Raw genomic sequence first — 6000 nt, forward strand, 5'->3', positions numbered from 1 at the left:
ACTGTGGCTAAGAAAAGCAATCCTCAGGGCGTGGATGAATCCAGGCAGACCACAAGGAATTACATAGCTTGATTTGCTCAGCCTAACACTCATAACGAAAGGCAAAGGGAAACAAAACAAAAGTTTCAAAATGATCAAGACATAGCTAATGCTACTTTTGCTTAGATTTATTCATCTACTATGTCTTTAGGAAAAAAATGGTTGAAGAACATAAAAACCCAACAGAAACTCTAAATGAAAGACTCCCTTTACTACACAGAAGTGGTACAAGGGGAAAGAAAAAACCCTTTCCAGCATCTGCTAAAGTGTTCTCTCTTTTTCCTCAAATACGAATACTCTGCCCACAATACTCCATAGTTCCAGTTTCACTGAGCTCCTTTGGACACACATACACTCTGTCCATCCCACTTAGCCCATGCTCTGGCCAATCCAACCTACCAGTGCATTATGCCCACTGCCTCACGCCATTTCAAATTCAAGTTTCACTACGGTCCCAGCTTTCGCTGCTTGGCGCATTATAGCCGCAAGGATTCAAATAGAAGCTGGGGCCAAAAGAGGACAGAGCATGAGGCAGAAGAGCAGGATCTGGGCTGAGAGTATATTTGAGTAGGATACAGTACCTGCAGCATATTTACCCTGGGTCACTCCCCAGGTCGTTCAGATCGGGATGCATCCCCAGCCTCCAGGAGAAAAGCTGGTAGTTAAATGGAACTGTGAGACTGAGAAATGAGATGTCTCATTATTGGTGTAACTCAGGTCTTTCTGCTTGCTTCCACTATTATTGTCAAGACGGACAGAAAGCAGTGAAAGCCACGATAATTAGATTTGAGGTGGAGGAGAAGGGGAAACAGGCTAATATATTGAGGTTCTTAAAAATTATCAAACAAGATGTGCCTTGTATTAATGCTGAGTGGAAAAATGATACATCACAGCAAATTTAATATCATAGAACCGTAACTGCTTATCACACGGAGCTGTGAAACCTCGGTACTAACTGAATTGAGGTCAACATTTAATTGCATGTCTTTTAGATAAGATTTTTAAATGGCAGTATCTGCCTAAAAAGACGACATTAATTCAAATACTTTAGGCCAAATATCTACAGAGAAGCAGAAACTTCCAGTCAGAGCAAAAATATGAAAAAAGTAAGTAAAAAGATATCTTGTCCTAAGATGTGTCTTGATTGCCAAACTGTAAGTAAGTATATGCTCCAGTAATATGCTGGAGGAATAGCTGGAGCAACTCTAGTTATGTCTTGGTCAAGGGAATCTGCAGGAGGACCTACCATGCCCAGCTTAAATCTGTTTCTTTTCCTGAAGGCAGGGAGGAGAGGAACCAGAGACTTGACATCTTCTAGTCCCACATCAGCTATTGCTGTCTCAAGCTGGGGTGGAGGCCGGTAATTTGAAGTATTGCAAATTGTATTGCACATTCCACTCCCTGCAACACACACTCTTATTGTGGTAACTTCTGTCTCCAAATGGAAGTAGCATAGGAGTTGTTACATACCTTAGATATTGATCATCTCTTCCTTAAGGATGGGGTACACCTTAAAAAACAAACAAACAAAAAACACCCCCCCCCCAAAAAACCACAAAATGACAACAGTCATTAGCTGAGGCCACAAAAACATTCCTCAGGCTCCACTCTGACAGATACCAAAGGCAGAAGGCAGGACTGCAAGCAAGCACAGGGTATGTGCGTCCCAATCGATAGCAGAAAGGCTCACATTCCAGGTGAGGAGACGCACTTAGATCTCTGCTATTCATTATGCTGCCAACAGCTTTAACACTTGCTCTTGGCCACTAAATTTTCCCAGTGAAATGTGAGCAAGGACAAGAGCGGCCCTAACACAGCCTGGTCAGGCAGAGGCTGTTGCTCACCGTAAAGCTGCAAGGGTGATCCCTGCTGCTACCCACCACACACATGCACATTATTTCCTTGCTGCTCCTGCTCTTCCTTCTTTCTGACATAAATTCCTAAGTAACACAACTTTTGCAAAGATAACTTAAGGGAATGACAAAAAGAAACACTGGGTATATTTGGAAGTACTGGGTGCAAACACTGTTGTACGGGATGACCTGTTAGAAGATACGGATTATGTCTTGAGGAGATGGATGAAAAGATGCAAATTAAAAATTAACAGCTGGATGAAGACACAACTGAGTACAAATCCACTTGTGAATTTGACAAACGAAGGAAACGGATTATAGGGAAACATGTTACTCAAGTGTTTACATAAGATTGCTCAAAGATACTACATAGTATGCTCTAGAGAAACCTAAACCATTGCAGGAAGTCAGGAAGATTTCAAGTCACTACTCTACCAACACACCCAGAAGCAGTCATTCTTTACTAGGGGCCTTAAAAAACACCACCGCTTGACTTTATGATCAAAACAAAAAGATAAAAACATTAACTTGCAATTGGAGTTTTGCAATCCTGTAATCCAGAGATCAGCAGCTGCCAAAACCTCACACTGTCTCTGGTCACTGTCTTTAGAAACAGATGGCAAATTAAATATCCTTAAAAAATTCAATGGATTAATATTCTGTTCCAATAGGAGAGTGTTGAGTGTCACAGAAAAACCTATATATTTGCTATTTTAATTTAAATTCTGTATTTTTCAAATATTACCACTGATTTTCAGTAGCATCTCTACTTAATTAACCATTTCTTTTTAGGTCTCTGTGTCCTTTTCATCCATCACGTGAGCTATGTTGCTGGGATCTTATCAAGCCTCTAGCAGCTGATCTGGTTCACACTGAATTTCAGCTGAACAGTTATAAAAATCCTGCAGGGTTTCTACAAAGGTCAACATGATATACACAAATGTATATTAATTTATATGTTTTCATCATGCAAGAAAACCAATATGAATTACTGATTAAAACCAGTACATGTGAACCTAGGTATGCCAAAAACTACTTCTATCTAATCTGATCGTACTAGTCTGGGACTTCATTATGCAGGGAAACAAGAGCTGGTATACTCAGATTTTTCAGTCCAGTCTACAGTTTCACATTCACAGCCATTTGCATGCAATCAGATCTGGGCCAGGTCTACTCCTAAGTACATTTGTCATCTGCAAACAGAGTTCAATAGAGCTGCCTACACAAACGTAGGAAATCAAGTTTGGAATTTGTGATACAATGCTATCAGATTGGTTATTAAAAACAAACACCCCCCCCCAAATCGCCACAACAACAAACAAAAACACAACCAAAAAGCCCCAAGCACAGGAGCATGTACACTTCAGCTGTTGCTGCCAGCTAGATTAAAAAGGATGCTTACGAACAAGATTCTAGCTTTAGCAAATCAGAAGTATTTTAAGAGTCAAACTTCCCTGTGTCCCTTCAGTGAAGCTGTACCACCAAAGGACATAAGGACATTTGGGATCCTCTCTCCAGTGTGCCTCCCTAACACAGCTAATGAATGCTCTTTGCAAGCCACATTACGCGGATTCTGTTGTGGGCCTGATGTTTGCTTTTTATTTATTGAATTGATTGCTTCTAAGAGCTAAAGCAGAGAACTTATTCTATAGTCCTGGGTTTTATTCCTCATTCTAAATTCTGTCAGACATTAGACTTGATCATCAAGTGCACTTAAATTAGTCTTTAATCAGTAGTTTCATTACTTAACATATGCTGTGAGTGCATTTATTAAATGCACTGTTAACATCTCTTCCCCTCTCCCAGAAACTCAATACCTCAAGATCCTTTTCAAATTCTCTTTTAGAATTAATCTTTAATCTTTGCTATTACCGAAGTATAAGTTTGTCCAGTTTCTCTTATCTTCCACCCCCCATTCAGTGTAGCAGTTGCTTATAAACCACAAATATTAATACTTTAAACACTTGACTTCTTGAAGAAAAGGTACAAAGCGGTCATGCATCTCCAACATATTTTAGTAAGCAGAATGCCTACTCAACTGTAGCTCCTTCTGCTCCTAGGTAGTCAAAATAATTAAAGAAACAATTTAAATAATGACAACATTAATCACAAGTAACATTCTTTGCAATGCCTGGATTCTTTGCCATTGCCTGGATAACACACGTAAATATTTCACTGTATCAGGTTGTATGTCCTGCCAGGCCTGTAAATGAAGTGGCCCAGAAGTTTTAATATTTTAGAGTGGCACAGATGAGTCATGGTCTCGACTGCCTCTGCTGAGCATGAATTATGTACCTTGAATCATATACCTTGTTTTAACAGAAGTCCAATACAGAACTACTGCAGTGATGTTGTGTCCTGAGTTGACCCTACTACAGCATTAACAGGATTTGTCCTACAGTAAAAGAAACGTTTGTCTACGATTCCTGTGAATCCATCTAGAATATCAAGTAATCAAATCACTGGTGAACAAGTTACATCTCAGGCAGCACAGCTGCAGATTGCTGCTCTCTTGCTGGACGAGGCCCTTTCCATCTCTGCCCTTCCGTAATTTCAGCTGGCAATTTTTCATTACCAGCACCACAACTAGTACTAAGAACTGGTACAAATGAATCAGTGCTCAAACAGCTAAACTGCTATGACTAACCCAGGCTCCATTGCTTCTTTGGAAAACTGGCCACAGTTTTTCCTTGTAGGTAAAGGACAAAACGAGTTATGTTTTTATTCCCAGTGATCTCATTATTTCAAAACTCTATAGTTTACTGAATATGCAACTTTATTAGTTATAATCATTTCTACAAGCACAATTAGAGGGTGTTGAGTTTTTTCCTCTTCCAAAAGGTGGAGATGAGGAAACAAAACACATGATAATTACAGTGATACATTTTTAAATTGCTAACTGGCAATCAACTTTTGTCAACTTGCAAGGCTCACTCACACAAGTGCTCTCCACCTCTTGCCTGCACTTCCTTTTCTACAGGTTTGAGTAGAAGTCACTTGGCTTGTAAAACTTATTATTTCCTTTTCTGCTGCCCTTTTACTCTTTGAATGGTCAAATAGGTCAGGCACAGCCTAGTAAGACTAGGCATTTGAAGGCCAAATCAAAGCTAATTGGATTGTCTAACATTGTCAGAAAGACAGATATTACGGATTTTTTTTTTTTTTTTAAAGCCACACTTCCTGGAGTCAAGTACTAAAAATAAAAATGAGGAATGAGACTATGCAAAACATGATTTACGGCGATCATGATTGCGGAAAAGCAGCTGAAGGTAAAAGCTCAAGAGATTAAAAGTAGTGCTTTTAAAAAATGATTTATTCAGATTGCATAGCAGAGCATTTGAGGCGGCCAATGCCAACTTCTCCCTGGAGCCGCTGGAAGCAGTCTGAGAGGAAGCAGGAAGAGGGCATCAGGCTCCCTGCAGCTTCTCGTATCAAAGAAGATTCCCATCTCTGCCAGCGGAAGGTAAGAGGTCAGGCACACATGAGGACTCATCAATCAGAAAAACAACACTGCATCACAAGGGAACTGTGGCTGACCTGACAGTAGATCATTAGCCCGTAAATGCTGTTATTAGCCATGACGATAAGGGCAGTGCCCAGAAAGCACAAAGCCCAGAAGAAGCAGAAAGGCACATTTCAGGTGATGAGGTGGGCATCGCAGAGGGCTCTCCCATCTGTCTCGTCACAGCAAGAGCTCGCTATGTTTATACTACAGAACGGGCTTCACTGAAAACAAATTTTCAGTTACCTATCCCTGTTTTCTGGTGAGGTAGCGTTAATATATTTACATAAATATATGAGTCATCAACGTTCCCATCTGCCATTTAGTACACTCATATCATTAAAGGACAGACCTGGACATGAGTACCTGGTCTGCATCGCTGTTTTTTGTTCAGAAGAATTTTCCTAATTTAAAAAACAAACAAACGAAAACCCAAAACCACAGGAAGAAAGAGACTGATTCATCAGCATGGCATTTTAAAAAAAGTTTTTCTCAAAAGTGTTACTGCCGTGCAAGTTCTGCACTGGTTATTCTGCCAAGTTGAACTACTGTAGGTATGGCAACATACTGAATAGTCAGGGGTTGGGACCTCCTTTTTGCTATACA

Source organism: Caloenas nicobarica, chromosome 3, assembly GCF_036013445.1.
Source record: "Caloenas nicobarica isolate bCalNic1 chromosome 3, bCalNic1.hap1, whole genome shotgun sequence".
Classification (NCBI taxonomy): Eukaryota; Metazoa; Chordata; class Aves; order Columbiformes; family Columbidae; genus Caloenas; species Caloenas nicobarica.